Here is a 16,478-nt window from a genome sequence, read left to right as displayed (position 1 = left end):
CCTTAATTGAGTATGCTTTCACAAAATACAGACTGTGACTATGGGGGGAAAGAGCTCCAGCACTTTTCCCTTCTGCAGAAAAATGTGCACCTGTAGAAAGAATTGAATAGTTACGATGACATTTTGACAAGTGAGGAAATAGCAAAAAAGAAATACAGGCTTTAGTCCCTGTAGTTTGTAAAAATGTTCACTCCCATAGCATCATCTTTCTTGTCAACAGGTGAGTGATTGTCAGTTGGCAGCAGGTGTTGCTGATTGCTCTTGTGTCAGAAATAGCCTGAGGTTAGGGTGCCTACATTTTTGCCTAAAATAAGTCTTTATATACCAACCTCACATTATCAAAGTTTTTGTATATGTTGTATATATAAATTGTTATGGCTAATGCCAATATTCAGATTCTGTAGACATGGAGCAACATTAGCATTCGTTTGGAGTTGTGTCTCTGGCCTTCTGATGAATGTATGTCAAACATGCAGCACACTGCTTTATGTTCTGTTTTGAGTTCAATCAATCAATCAATCAATCAATTTTTATTTCTATAGCGCCAAATCACAACAAAAGTCATCTCAGGGCACTTTTCACATAGAGCAGGTCTAGACCATACTCTTTAATTTACAGAGACCCAACAATTCCCCCATGAGCAAGCACTTGGCGACAGCGGTAAGGAAAAACTCCCCTTTAACGGGTAGAAACCTCAAGCAGAACCCTGCTCTTGGTTCATGGTCGTTGGCTTGCTAACAACGGTTTGGAGTAAATGTACGAAGTGCTGATGTCACAATGGGGCTGGTTGTTCAACAGATAAAGTAGCAAGAAGTTAATTTCAAAAAGTTGACATGAAATCTATCCAGTGAATTCTGTGATCTCCAGATATGTGGATGTAAATAACTCTACATCTCTTTTGTGGACTTGCTGATGAAACATCTCTCCATTTATTCTTTTAGTGTAAATTAACAATTACATTTTGGTCTGATTTAAATTCTCATGTTTTCAACAACACTATTGGTACTAGTGTATTTTTTTCAGCACTCATGTGTTGTGTACTTGTTTTGTGCCTCATGTAAAATGTAGGCCACAATTTTTTTGTTGCTGAATCAAGTTTTGTATTAAAAACAAAACATCTACTTCGCAATAGCTTAATCTGAGCTTTCTGTTGCATGTGGCTGTCTACCAGGGGTTGGCCAGAGCTTCTCAAGTTTTCAAGTTATACAGGGCCTGTCATCAGCCAAAACAATGAGCTAAAAGGCTAAAATGCTCCATGTAGCTGTGAGATTTTAGCATGTTAAGAAACCCTTTGCACACTACACTAAGTCATTTCATTTCATGTTGATAAAAATGATGGTTTTATAAACCAGTGTTCATCTTGACTGAAATGTTGGCATCCTGGTCTGTTGTTAGTAAATATTGACAGATGGAGTTAATGCTCATAATAGCTGCATCACAGCAACTACAATCAGCAATCATTGATTATGATTCTCAGCAGTGAGGTTTGTGAAGCAGATAAAATGATACTGCAGTGCTAAATTAGTCTATCAATCAAGTAGACATAAAGATAAACACCAACAATTTTGATCATCAATGAATCCTTTAATTCATTCATCAAGAAAAAAATGCCAAACATTCCCAGCTTTCAGCTGCTTTTTCCTGTTTTATACAATTATAAATGTAATATTTTGGGGTTTGGGACTGTTGGTTGAACCAAACATACAATTTTGAGCCACCATCTTGGGATCTGCAAGATTGTGATGGGAATTTTTCACTTTTTTCTGACATTTTATACATTAAATGAGTAATCCATTATTTTAAAAAAACAGGTTAATTGATAATGAGTTGCATCTTTAACTGTCTGTGTTATTAAGGGACTGATATTTAAATTGGGAGGGCTGCCTGAATTCCTTCATTGGGATCTAATGTGCAGCTGTATCAGCTCCAGTAATGTGCAACATCACTTCCAACAGCCTCTGTTGACACTGCAGACATTAGAGCATCCATTCTTCGGCAAAGAGCTCCCTCATCAGGCTGAAGATTGAGCTGAAAATGTGCCGGAAAACCTGCTGACTGGAACTGTTTGTTCTCACCACAGTTTGCTGCTTTGCCTCTGTGAAGCCTCCCGGCTGTCTTCTTAGTTCAGAGAGACAGATGAAAAGTGGTACTATTGGACCAGCCTGTTGTGCTGGGGAGGTGAACATATTTGGGCTGAGGTTCCCCCAGTCAAGCTTTTTGAAAAACAGGTGTTACTTGTTCCCTCTTTCCTGGTTGCCCTTCATCACTTGTCCTGGCTGCATAGAAGTAGTGATTTTTGCCATCTTTCTCCACACCTCCCTCACACTGTTCTGTCAGAGCCTGTTGGAGCTTGTTTTCTCTCATCTCTTTGTAGTTGCTTTTTGCATCTTTAATTTTATTCAGCTCTCTCTGTGGCTGGTTTCTCAAAGGCACACTTTGAGTCTGGCCTAGATCTAACAAATACAAAGTCTCAGATATACATCTAAGCTCAAAAGTTGAACAAAGCTGTCTAGTTTTTGACTATATCAAATATTTCTAAGTTGCTATGCATTCTGGGAAAATTAAGACTTTGGTTTCCAGCTGATAAATTGAGAAATAGCAGAAAAGAATTTAAAGGGATTACTAGGTCTGTAATAACTCTTTCCTTTCCCTTTGTTTGATCCATAACATTGTGGGTAAACCACACACTGAGCTGTTTTTGTGTTTTTTAGGCAGCAGGTGCTTGGTTGTTGCAATGGAAACAATGCTATTATTTCTGAGGTGGCTTGGTGTATGAATGGCTGACATTGTAGGCTTTCAATTAAATGTTATTTTTGTGGAGCTGTCAAACTCACATTAGACTGTTGTAAGAACAAAACAAAATGCCTTTTTCACTGTACAGATGACAGACTAATCTTTGTGAAACCAGACCTTTGCAAGTGTCATTTTACTGTCATCTTAAGGGTGCATTTTGGTGCTCCAGCTATTATTCTGGTACAGGAAAATCTTTTATGACATCTCATTCAGTGAAAATAAAGTGCAGGATGCTCAGTGTTTCTTTTACAGTCATATAATTTTGTATTGTATGGCAGTGACAGTTATGTTTAAATGTTTTTTTTAGGTATTAAATCTATAAACCTAGATTATCCTTGCAGTAGTTCACCCATAAAATAACAGAACTGTACTTTCAAAGTAGATCCATCAACACTGTATCGTCATTAGATTTTATGGTAAGCATTATAAAACTGGACGATAAAACTATAAAAAAACTTCTCAAACAATTTGCACAACAAAACACATGATTATAATTTTACAACCAGGCGTATTAAGAAATGCACTTTAAGACTTTGGAAATGTATGAATACTTGTTAAGCTCAAGGTGAGCCGAACAACAGCCAGCTGACTTCTTTTAGTTTGCCTGCCTCATTACCAAATACTGGAGCTCATTACAGTCACAGCAAATAAAATGTGCAGCTCTATTGCGTGTGCCATATACCGTATGCCATGCCATGGGCAATAAAGAATGGTCAAAAAACAGCTGAACAAACTGAATCATAAATATACAAAATTCCTGCACAGCATCTAACAAATCAAGATATACTTTTGAGCTGTTCAGACACTTATAAGAATAATATCCTCTCTTTGGCTTTTATTATAAATTTTAAAACAAACTTGACATTATATATGATATATATTACTTCTTCTAACTGGTTGCTTGAAATGTTAACCTTATTGTACTATGTAAGAATCTCTGCCAAATGTCTAAAATAATAGAAATATTAAATGATAGATGATAAATTCAGCCCAGGTTGCATATCTGTGTTTGGTGGCCGGTGCTGAATGTAAGAATGTAAGTTATATAATTCATCACATGAGGGCAGTAGTATTCCTACTACCACTCCTCCATTCACTGCTTGTAAATTTAAATGTATATTTTCCTCTTAGCATTACCAAGAAGGGACCTTTGTATAGAGATTGTGACATAAACATGTGGAAGAACTGTACAGGAATACTGTATGTTGCTGGTGTGTTTTTAGATCATTTTAAAAACGAACATTATTAAGCACATTTTAGTTTTCTTTTTCGATTAAAAATTAGAAGTTAACATTGCTGCTTGCCACTTGTACTGTAATGTACTGTAACACTCTGTATGCAAATGTTACATGGTGCTCTTTCACTGACTTTGCAAATATATACACTGTATATATACAGTATATAAATACATATACAGCGGCTCTCAAGAGGGCTGAATTTTTTTGCTTACAAATTCAAGAGTTGACTGAAGCAAATTTGACATGACTATAAGGCTGGACCCTCAAATTAAAACAGCGTGTCTTTGGTATTTTAGGCACATTTTGTGTTTGACCTGCTGATCAGAAAGTAAGCACCAGTAGCAGTCAGTGTGTCAGTGTGCCCCCCCCCCCCCCCCTTCCCTCCCATTTGAAGTGTCTGCTTTGGTTCAGGTCAAGATCTTACTGAGAATTTAACAGCTGCTAAGTGTTACTGGTGGTCAGCACGAGCAGCTCCTGATCCCGGCGGTTTACTCTCTCCAGCATGCTCAGGTCACATCACATGTGAGTGGTATTAACACAGGCCTGAGGTGTGCAACCCTCCTGGTGGCATCATAACAGACAATATAGTGTAACAGCTGTTTAGTAATACTGCTGTCATTGCTTCTTCCTCTGGGAGCATGAAACTTGAATCAAGTTTAAACTGGTGATATCAAACTGAAAGCAGCTGAATTTCAAAATCTGGCAAAAATCAACTTGATGCAAATGTTGTGTGTGGACGTACTGAGCTGACTCTGTTTGTTATATATTTATATATATCATACACATTAAAGACCATTTTCACTTTACTGAACAAATAATTTATTCTGCTTTGAATTTGTGATATGAACTGACAACCTGTGGTGAAACTCCTTTCAGAGCGTCTTTGATTATGTCAGCATTTTCCATCTTAATTGTGGCCACCAGAACATCCTCACAAACGCTTTTGGATCTTCTCTATAGTAACAAATCTCAACAGAAGAATAAACACAGAACATACAGCACATTCAAGAACGTTTTTTTGGTTCTCAGTATCTTACCAGCTAACGGGGTGGAATTTCTAGTCTTCCGACTGCCGTTAGAGAAGCTTGTGTAAAAGCCCTTAAAATAATGTTTGATTTTTTTTTTTTTAGTTTGGGGTCATTACGAAGGATTGATGTTGAAGTATTTACCTCTTTGCTCTACTGCAGTCTTGCACCACTACATCTCTTCTTTCCTCATAAAAATTCCTACCAGGAAAATGGGAGAAGAGAGCGAAGGATGGGGAGGAGGAGGGGCAGCGGGGCTCCGTGTTCAGTTTGTTTTAGCCCCCTGTTTGGAGAGGAAACTTTCATTGCTTGATGATTTATGAGTGGTTAGACTCCCAAGGGAATTAGAGGGTCCCTTTTCCTGCATGTAATAACCCACCCTCTAACATAAAACTTGCGTTTCTCCTTTGTGTTGTGTTTATCCAGTGTGAAAGGTGTTAGGTCCGGTGGGGAGTTGAAGGGCCCGGAGAAGCCCCTGAGGACCGTTCAACAAAAACCATACCAGGGCAGACAATTCACATCTGCTGCGATGAGACCACAAAACCCATCGTGAAAATGTGAGAATCTGCAAAAAACACTCAACAACACAGTTTGATACACAGGACATGCAGTAAGCCAAATAATGCTGCAGCGCAGTGGATGCAAGCCTTGTTCTTGTGGTATAGAACGACTGAATTGTCCCACGTGCTATTGAATCCCACAGTACCAGTGGCCTTGGACTCGACCGGGCAGCCTTTATGACGCACAGTGTGGTGCCCACGACCCAGCATGAAACAGGAAGTGAGCTGGGAAGCCAGGAAATTAGTCTGTTGGGATGCGTCGTTTCTCAGGCCGAGCATCACCACTGTCTTGAGAGATCTCTTGTTCTGTGTGACTCACTTGCGGAGCATGTGTTTTTAGTCCACAGGACTTGGGTTTAGCTGATGACTACAAATAGATGGCCCCAGCTATCCCGTGTGAGAAGACCGCAAAGTGCTCTATGGTTACAAAGAAGTAATGTTTAGCGGCCAGCCGTCAGCCGAATGATAGTGACTGTATGATCTCACTTCATTTTTTCTCATTAGTTATCTCTTTGTTTTGCAGAGTTTTCACTTTCTCTGTTCTCTCTATGTTTCTGTGGTTTCTGTGCCACAAAGTTTCCTCACAGCTGGAGGCTAATGCAGTGCTTAGCTCCTCGTTGCACACCAGATTTTCTCACCCTGTGGCCTTCGCTGTCGAGTCTTCATTCGGCCTGTCAATCAGGTCTGGAGTGACCCTGTGCACATGAGTCCACAAGAGGTCAACTGTTGTGTATTTCTGACCTTTGAGCTCTGCAGCAGGAGGGCCTCTGGTGCAAATGCACTGAACAAGGCTGGACTTGAGTGCACAATAAATCAGAAGGATGCTTCACCGCCCCCATATTCACAAGATTCATAATTGGAAGCATATTGCCAAGAGGAAAGACAAAATGCTGCTCCGGAGTAAAGAGGTTGAGGGGGTTAAAAACACAACCTGATAACGAACTTGACGGGTGTTAAGACGGAAACGGTGAACAGGCTGCCGATTTTAGTATGTTGACTCCTAAATTTTAAGGTGCTGTACACAGGCAGAAAAAAAGCTAGAGGAATCAAAAGGGTGAGTCATTTCATTGCTACAGCATGTCAGCTGATAGTTGAAGCATGTTTTTATCAGTCATATTATTTATTTGCTACCATATGCGCCTTGTAAATACAGAAAGAAAACTGCTTTTATAAAATTAACCAATCTTGTCTTATATGTAATGATTCTGAAAATATGCACTTTTATATTTGCCTGTTACTTTAACAAAGCTGCTTTTCTACAACAATACATATAAACGCTGAGTGATGATTTAACCCACTAACCCAGCAGTTAGAGCCACGCTGTTCACCTCTTTTAGCCTGCCCAAACCTACACCCATGTGTCAGTACCACTTTAAATCCTTTCCCTCTCTGTTTATGTTAGCATGTCAGAAAGCCACACTAGACATTTCCACACTCTAATAAACTGGAGTTTTATTAGTGGGAGTCAGTGAATGATGTGAGCAGTCGTGAGGCTGTCTCCATGGTTACAGACCACAGAGATCCCTGTCGGGCAGCTGGCAGACCGTTGGCTGTTCGGTGACCAATGTCGGCTGATGGGAAAATGGGGAAGAGGCTGGATACCAACCACAAATTAACAAAGCATGCTAATACCTTCTCAGACATGGGAAGATACTTGCTCGGATAGTCTCATTTTGGAGCTGGCATTAAGTTTTGAATCTAGCCTTGCACAGTGACTAATTGAATCAGTAGGCCTACTTTTGGGTATTTAAAAACAGAGGTTCCCAGCCTTCTATTGACAGTTTCATTGTGGATACAATAATAACACAAATAAGCCTTGATACCTGATAGGAATGAAACATAACTGTATTTACTCTGTATTTTATTGTGGTTATTTACCTAATTAAAAAATACAGATAAGACGTCCCAGCAACACTCAGATAATGGCCTTTCAAAGATTTCTCGTACTGCTGAATGCTGATACGTAGTGATGACTGGCTACATTGCATTGCTGCAGGGTTATGATTGGGAACCTCTGATTTAAACATTAGGTCCTTAGCACACTTGAATCTTAAGTGAGGAAGAAGAGGACCATTTAGTCTACGAACAAACGCACACACTGTCTCTTACTTATAAATACACAATCTAATAAGGACATGCACACATTTTACAGCTTCTATCAGGTGTCACAGCAGAATTTTCAAATTTACCACACTGCAGATATACTCCATAGTATGGGCATCAAAATAGATGAAACTGATCTCATTGGTATAGTTGAGTTGTAGATAAGATGATAGAAAAGGCTGGCCAAGAGCCAGAGAGCCCATTAGAAGAAGCAGAGGGAAGTGAGGTATTCATCCGCCGCTCTCAGTAAATCTGTTATATCATCCCTGATATAGTCCTCCTCCTACACTTCCTTCCTATTGAAGACACAATGACATGCAAATACACATTCTGGGTTTGATTTATTTCTGTCCTAAAATGTGCATACTATGTCCCAGCAAGAATCACTTCAAAAAAACATTTTTAGCTCATGCAGTACCATCCTGTCTCTTGTTAATGCTTTGGGTTTGTTTTTTTTTGTTTTGTTTTGTTTTGCTTCTTTACTTGGTTGGCAAGCGCTGCTAAAAACAGATGTTGCTACTTTTAGATCAGTGGTATATTGAATTTATTTGGGATTGGTTTCTTATGTGTGTCAAAAGCTTAGCTAAATGTGAGCTGTTTACTGGCATTCTCAGCTTGTAATGAGGGACGTTTTACTGGACAAAGTGATGTATGTTGTGTTCCTTCCTCTTCAGCCGCCTGCTCCTCTCCACAAAGCCGTACTGAGGGGCTGTAGTGCTGACTTATGGCCACAGCAGGAGACTGCTCCGTCTTTTATGTCCCTTAGGACAGCATCAATATATCAAGCTTCCGCTGGCTCATTTGATTTATGACAAGATGTCACTTGAAGTTATTTGAATGAGGTAGACTTTGGTTTCATAGTAGCAAACATGGCCTGTGTGAATTTACATGTCTGAGTCTGTTAGGAGATTTTTTTTTAACACTGGTCAGCGTGGTTGTCATTTCCCTTTGGCTCCAGTCCTCTACAGTTCATAGGAGTCTCTTCATTGGTCCAAAAATGAGTGCAGATTTACTGTGCAAGAACCAGCATCATTTTCAAACCAAAGGGATCATTTAACAGTGTAAGCCAAAGTGTCAGCTCTAAAATATGACCTATAAGAATTTTTTTTTTGGTGAAAGCTGATATAAGCACTGATTTACAGCTTTGGCCTTGCTAACGATGGCCCTTAATGAGCAGCTCAAGCATCCACTTGTTTATGGAGCAGACTGACTGACAGGCCAACCGATGAAAAAATAAAGTAGTGAATGAGGAATTGGATCTGTCCCCTCTCTGCCATATCAGCAGAGCCCTAATGTAGTGGGGTGAACTTTGAAGTGCCCTAATGGTCTTCATGGTCCCTTAACCATGCAGGCTTCTATTAAGGGTGTCAGTGGAGCCTGGCTGGAGCAGCGTGACCTATTAGGTTTAATGAGTACTGTTCAGGGCACAGTGGGCTGCTCTTCTTCCTCTCTGCGAGTGTTTATTTATCTCATCTACCCACGTTTTAGACTGAAGGGGAGTGCAGAGGCAGGGGGAACGTCTCTTTAACTAGCACTCCGTTTTGTCGTTTAGGTTTCTGATTTTATCAGTCCTGAACCCCTAACTCAGTCTGTGTCAGCAAGATGTCTCACTGGGGTTATGATTGGTGCCTAAAAGTCTCAATTTGTTCTGTTTGAATATATTCTGATGATTTTTCTTCAGCTATTAAATAATAAACCTGGTGATATTCTATATTTTTTCTTTTCAACTAATCCCAAGAAATGAGCCAAAGCAACAATGAATTGAGCCACACAGTTGCACTGAACCACATTTAGTCCCGTTTGAGTATGATTTACTAAAAACTAAATTGCTTAGCTGTTTTAGGAAATTACTTGGCCTTTTTAGAAAATTAGCTATATATTTGTGACAGTTTTTTAAAGATTAATGGCTTCAGTAGGACCAAATGGGTTTGGGGCTGAGTGCCACAGACAGACTTGGGAAGTGTTGAGAGACATTGTTGGCTTTGGTCTTTTCATGACATTTTTTAATAATAAGAAAAATATAGTGTCACTTTGTCCTTTAACAGTGTGTTGTAAGTGCACTGTAAAACTTTTTAATGTTTCGAAGAGTTCTATTATGATTATTATTAACATTTAGAGGACATAAAACAGGAATTGGCTTCAGTCTGATAAGTATTACATCTGACATGTTTAAGCCTGTATTGAAGCAGGTCCTCTTCTGTCCTGCCATTGCAGTCCTATTGATAATATCCAGTTCCTTGACTAGAGCTGGAGGCATTAGTGGGTGACAGCAAGCTTCTCATGAATGTCCCATTCTCGTGCGATCAGATCACTTCAGTTAAACTCTTGCACAACTATGGAAAAGACAGCAATTGTTGCTGGGAGCAAGCAGAATTGGGAGAGCTCCAACATTCTTTGCAGGGCAAAGACCACAGTGATGGCAAGATGTGAATTGGCACAGGTTGTTTTGTTTCTTTTTTTTCCTGGCCCTGCCTTCCCTTTGTCTTACGTGAGAATTGTCCTAAGTGGTTATGCCTTCTGTGGAATATCTTAAACAATAAAGAGGTGGATTGATCACAGACATAGTTTTTGTTGTGTAGGCACAGAGTTTCTGAAGCACTTATGAAAATATTTTTCTGAGGACTGTTTTGTTGCATGATTGAGCTTGTATTGCAAAAACAAAGAACATCTGTGTAAAATGATGCAGCATACTGTATTGCATGACAGCTTTCTCTTGCTCTGGCCATAGCTAGACTATCAGCCAAAGACCACCTGGAGGTATTTAAGGCCCATTCAAACTATTAGGCTTAACTTTGGGCCTAATGGCTTGGGCAGAGCATCCCATCTGGAAGCTGCTGATGCGGGAAAAAGAGTGGTATCACATATCTTCCACCTTCCACCACACACGCACACAATCTACTTTAGCTCCCAGCACAAATACAACGAAAATGGCACTCATCAGTGTGAGATCTCTATCCAGTAAGCTAAGACTTTCATTTTAAATGATTTTATTTCATCTGCAAACTTAGATTTAGTGTTTTTAACTGAATCTTGTTTGCAAACTACTTTTAAACTTGACGGTCTCCATCTGATCATATTTACCATCATCTATCAGCATCTATGGCAGAATTCCCAGAATTTTTTATCAGCTCGTTTTCAATTATGACAGAGTATCTTGATCCATATTGATGACTCCACTAAAGTTCATGCTACTGAATTTTTAAACATCGCTATTTCTTTTAACTTTAAACAGTATGTGTGTAGACAAACACATAACCATAGTCATTGGTACACTGTACCTTGTGTTTAACCTGGATGTAAAAATATCCTCTGTGGAATTACTGGATATGACTGTATTCAATCACAAATGTCAAGTTTTTAACTGTGACTCACCAGTTATTAATACTGTGCCAGCCCGCTCCTCGTGCACTCGCATCTTTAATGAGTGAAGCATCTTAAAGTTCTGTGCATTGTTTGATAGTCAAAGCCTACACCTGTCTGAATATTCCCACACCAATGAACTGGCCGACTGTTTCAATTTTTCAATCTGCTTGTCTTCACTAAATATTATTGCACCTCTTAAATTTAGCTTTAAGTCCTCAGAAAGAAAGCAGCCTTGGATAAATGACAATATTCGCAGCTGTAAAAGGGAATGTAGGAAAGCAGAGCGCAGATGGAAAAAAATTCAGTCTCCAAGTACATTACAATATTATGAAGGAGTTATTATTACACTTTAACAATACGGTTAAGGATGTGAGAACACACTATTTTTCAGAACTTATTTCCGCCCATTAACATAACCCTAGATTTTTATTTGAGACTGTGTATCAGTTGGTAAATCCTTGTGCCCCAGCTGAAGGTGATGCTGACTGAAATGTATTTATCTTATTTTACTGATAAAATTAAGTCAATTAGAGCCTCTGTTACCCCCAGTGCCTCTTACTCTGATGTCCTTCACCCACAACAAGATAGTTTGAACCAGTTTTATCCCATTACCTTGACTGAACTTTTTCAAACAGTATTATATATGAGAGTGTCTTCCAGCCCTGTTGACGTAATACCAACAAAGTTTTTACTAAAAGTAATGAAATCTGTCTGTCTGTCCCTGTTTGCTTTCTGTTTTTAACAGTTCCTTGTCTAATGGTTGTGTCCCTGATTATTTTAAAACTGCTTGTGTGCACCCACTGTTAAAAAAAAACCTTGGCTGGATCCTTCCCTCCTTCAAAACAATAGAGAAATTTCCAAGTCCGTACCTTTTGTATTAAAATTTTTTTGAAAAACTAGTGTCCAAGCAAAAATAGTGTCCTCTGCACTGGAAAATAACATTTTTGAAAAGTTTAAATCTGGTTTCTGGAAGTATCACAGCACTGAGACTGCCCTGCTTAAGGTTACCAATGACTTTATAATGACTGCTGATGATGGCTCAGTCCTTGCACTCCTGGACCTCAGCGTAGCCTTCGACACATTCAATCACAGCATCCCGTTGACATGATTGCATCATTTCTGTTTTAGCCTCTTTGCACTGGCTCTCAGTATGTTTTAGAATAGATTTTAAGATCTTACTGATTACTTTTAAGGCTCTTCATGGCCTCTCTCCCTGCTATATTTCTGACTTCTTATGTACCTCTATGTACTTTGAGATCCTCGGGCAGAGGTCTTTTACATGTTCCAGACACCTTGCTGAAAACTAAAGGGGACAGAGTGTTTGCAGTCAGGGCTCCAAGACTCTGTAACGATCTGCCCAAGGAAATCAGTTCGGCTGAGTCTGTATTCTCTTTTAAGTCTCCTCTTAAAGGACCAGTACGTAGGATTTTGTGGCATCCAGCAGTGAGGTTGCAGATTGTAATCAACTAAATACCCCTCTCCTCACCCTCCCCTTCCAAGCGTGTAGGAGAACTTGGCCACGAAACTCACAAAAAATGCAAAATGCCCTCTCTAGAGCCAGTGTTTGGTTTGTCCATTCTGAGCTACTGTAGAAACATGAGGGTGCAACATGGCGGCCTCCGTGGAGGAGGAGGTAAATGCTAGATTAGATGGGCCGAAGGGATGAACTTTCATTTTACTTTTTAAGATTAGTGTACAAATCCCGCAAGAGCTTCACAAATTGTCCCTCTGGCCAATCTAATCTAGCACCAACTAGAGGAGGAACCACTCCCTATGTAGATATAAAGGGCCATTTCTAAACTAATGAAATCACGATGATTCTTATTTTCAGGTGATTATACACTAATGAAAACATACTTAGGAATTTTATATTCTATTTCTGCCAAAATCTTACACATTCCTTTAAACCATATTTTTATCGGAGAGCCTTTCCTGATTTTACTTGAGTTTTAATTTTCTTTGAACTGTCTTTTGTCTTTATGTCTTTATTCTTGATTTTTCTTATACTGAATTGTTTTTTTATACACAAAAATATTTTTTAATATTTTCTTGCTGTCTGTTTTATTTTTGCTGCCTTTGTGAAGCACTTTGTAACATAGAGTTTGAAAAGTTCTCAATAAATAATGATTGTCATTATTATTACATGAAATATTTCTAGTATGTTCTTATGCATTTTGATTGTATTAAGCGCTTTATTTCATTTCCTATCAGCATGTGAGTATTTGTGTATTTTCAGTGGTCTTATGCTGTATGTCATTGGTTAATGATTCGTAAGCATAGAAAGTTCATATGTCAATTTTGCTTCCATGCAATGCACAGTGGAACAAAACAGTAGAGTTCTGGGCCTGTACACTTTTGCTACGATGAAGCAATGTGTTGCATGTTATAGATGTGAAAATTACATGTGACAGTGTAATATAATCTGCTCCATCAGGATTGTGTGGGTGGGCTTTGATCAGATTTGATTGACAACATGAGCAAACAAATCCCACAACTATCATCAGATTTAGATTCAAATATTGCTAAATCCTAGTTGGTGTATAAAAATATGTGATCACTTTTTTCCAACTAAGCTCAGCCCACTTTACACCAGTGAGAACAGCACAAACAAAAACACAAATACAGAAATTTCTCATGTGAAAGTGTTTCAACTTTGGCAGGAAATAGTGTGATCACATACTGTAGGACCTCAGTTAGAGTAAGAAAATAATTTTAGAAAGCAGGTTTTCAGGGCCTGTAAACAAGAAACTACCTGCAGTCATTCAACCGTGTTGGAGATTCATTTATTTCATAAACACTTCAAAACCATCATCAACAGAAACAGCAAGTTACCTCTGTACAAACAAATGTCCAGCACCTTGAGCAGATCTCAGTGATTCTAGTCATGGTGCTAAATATGGATGGGTTTAGGAGATAGTTCTTGACTGTTGGGACACAAAACCACACGCCTCTGGCTTTTGCAAAGAGACTACCGTCCCAGTAGAAGTAAAAAAAAAAAACAACAACAACAACAAAAAAAAAAACAACTTCTCCAAACTGTAAGTGCAATAACTTATTGCAATGGCACATTATATAAATCACAATCAGAAGTAGAAATACTTGATTAATATACAAAAAGCAGCTTAAAGCCATAAGAAAATTAGAAAGCATTTTCAACTTCAGTAAAAGTCCAGAGCAACTCTTCAGAATAACACACAACATAATTTTACAATTCTTGGCAATATTACTGTAATACTTCATTGGTTTGTCTCTGGAGGTCCATTATTTGACAAATAAGCAAAACAAATGTACAAGCAAAAGAACAACATCATCTATATCATTCATATTCACACAATACAACGTTATAACCATGAATTTCAATTGCTTCATTTCAGTAGTATCAACATGGACGGAGCTGCAGAGGAGTGGAGCACTGAGGGAGGACCAGCGAGAAGACAAAGTACAATCCGCCTGACAAAGTAGGAATTCAGTCACACATGAAGTCATGCATACATTTATTTTGACCACATCCTGTTTTTATCTTCAAATTTGGATTATAATGTTGTTTTTTTATTCCTCACATCCATCATAGTCTTTATTAATTCAAAATGTTTCTGCTGCACCGAATGGAGTCATGGCTCAATCATAGAGGCCTTCTTTGATAATTTATCATCAGCATGAACAGTCGTGTCAAAGTAAACATGTTTTCACCTAGTTTACTTGGAAAGGGTTCAATTTGAGGGCGATAACAATCTACAGTACCGGTCAAAACTTTTCACTGATGCTGTATTTTGTCACTGAAGAAATTTGGATCCAATTTTTAAATGTTTTTCCTTTCCATGTAAAAATGTACATATTTGTAATTCTTTCAATGATTTAAAAGGAGAAATTGTTTAAGATACTAAACACTCAAACAGCAGAGCTGTAATGAGAACTCATATGTTACAATGATCAACCAGCCACGAGGAGCAGACCCAGACTATCCTGCCTTCATCCACACAGGGGAAAGAAAAAGGATATGTAGCCCAGCGGGCGTCATAGAGAGATCAGCCAAAAGACTAATGAAGCCTGTCTCTAGCCTCAGCCTGTAGCCCAGCTCTGGTGACAAGCGTATTCCGGCGGGGTAACACACAGAGACACCCCTGCAATCACTGGACATACTCACCACATTCCTGCAGTCCAGCTCTAATGTCATCACATTACCTAAACATTACAAAATTCTCTTCAGGACAATTAGGGCCACTGATTTGGCCTGCAGTCTCTGGCATGTGACGGATTCTGTGAGCAAGTTTCAGATCCAGGAGTCATCTCTGCTGAGCCTGCGTCTAACAATGAACTGATTATTACAGCGTGTGTACAGTATGTCCTCACCATGTACGCTGTGATGTACTTTGGTGTTCGCAGGGTATGACTGCTCACTTTGATGCTAATTAAGTGTGTCTAGTCCTGTTGGTCGCTGATTGAAGCTGGCGTGGTTAGTTGGTGTTGAAGGCTGCTGCTGTGCGTTGCTGCGCCTTGTCTGCCAGTGGAGAAAGTGTTTCCTGTAACCTGAGGCCTGGCCTAGCAGGGGAACCTGTGGAGGTAGCCCTGGGGGAGGAAATGACACGTTGGTTTGAAATTGCTGCCAATCCGATGGCTGCCCTCCTCCCACACTAAATTGGCACAGGCCATGTCTGCTCTCCCTCAATTAGACTCTGTTCACTTATTGCATTCAACCTTTGTCCTTCTTTGCAGGGACATAACTACCCACCGCAGGCTACAACAAAATTAATGTTTTCTTTTATAATCAATGATTATTTGCTTTGATGTACAGTTTGCACTGGAAAGTGACAGAAAAGAAACTCTCAGCATCTGAACTTGTCTTCACTGAATGGCCTTGTTTTTTAAATTGCTTTTAAAATACAAATATTGTATGTTTAGAAATGTACTTGAACTGATTTGTACAGTATAAGAGACAAGTGGTAATCACGTAAACAATGTGAGTGGGGCAGGATGGACAGTATAAAAAAAAAATATGGTAAAGGAAGTAAATAATGTGAATCAAGCTTAAAATACACTAAAATATGATATGGCTGTATTTGGCACTGGATTCCTGTATTCTTTGTAAACCATATTTATGATATTGCTTAATTTACTGAAACCTAACACTATGATACCCAGTTTATTAGGGACTAAACCCCGTATTTCAATTAGACCTGAGAGATTAAGGAATCAAGAATGAACACAACGTCTAAGTAACATCTAAGTCCTCTGTATTTATCTAAGACCTCTGTATTTCTCTCACTTTCAGCATCTGCTGATTGTCACAGTCACAGTTGTTATCTTGGTTGTGTTGGCCGCTGTTATCTCCACAGTCTCTCCCTGTTCATTTGACCTGTGTTATCATTAGTGCTCTCAGGAAAACTCCCTCCTCCCCC

The 16,478-nt window shown here is 39.1% G+C and overlaps 1 long non-coding RNA gene across 6 annotated transcripts in view; it reads left to right on the top strand.

Annotated features, from left to right (window-relative positions):
* Window positions 1–249: 249 nt before the first annotated feature.
* The window catches only part of LOC122986141, a 54,881-nt gene continuing 38,652 nt past the window's right edge, over window positions 250–16,478 (top strand). For 4 of the 6 annotated variants that reach the window (XR_006404247.1, XR_006404248.1, XR_006404245.1 and 1 more), the window contains exons 1-3: window positions 250–459; window positions 5,483–5,613; window positions 14,457–14,540. This is a non-coding gene — a long non-coding RNA (uncharacterized LOC122986141). Of the gene's footprint in view, window positions 460–5,482; window positions 5,614–14,456; window positions 14,541–15,020; window positions 16,477–16,478 lie in introns of those variants that run through there. The other 2 variants (XR_006404250.1, XR_006404249.1) reach the window with 2 other exon arrangements.

The sequence above is a fragment of the Thunnus albacares genome, chromosome 7 (genome assembly GCF_914725855.1).
Source record: "Thunnus albacares chromosome 7, fThuAlb1.1, whole genome shotgun sequence".
NCBI classification, from domain to species: domain Eukaryota; kingdom Metazoa; phylum Chordata; class Actinopteri; order Scombriformes; family Scombridae; genus Thunnus; species Thunnus albacares.
This window is presented reverse-complemented; position numbering and strand designations above follow the sequence as displayed.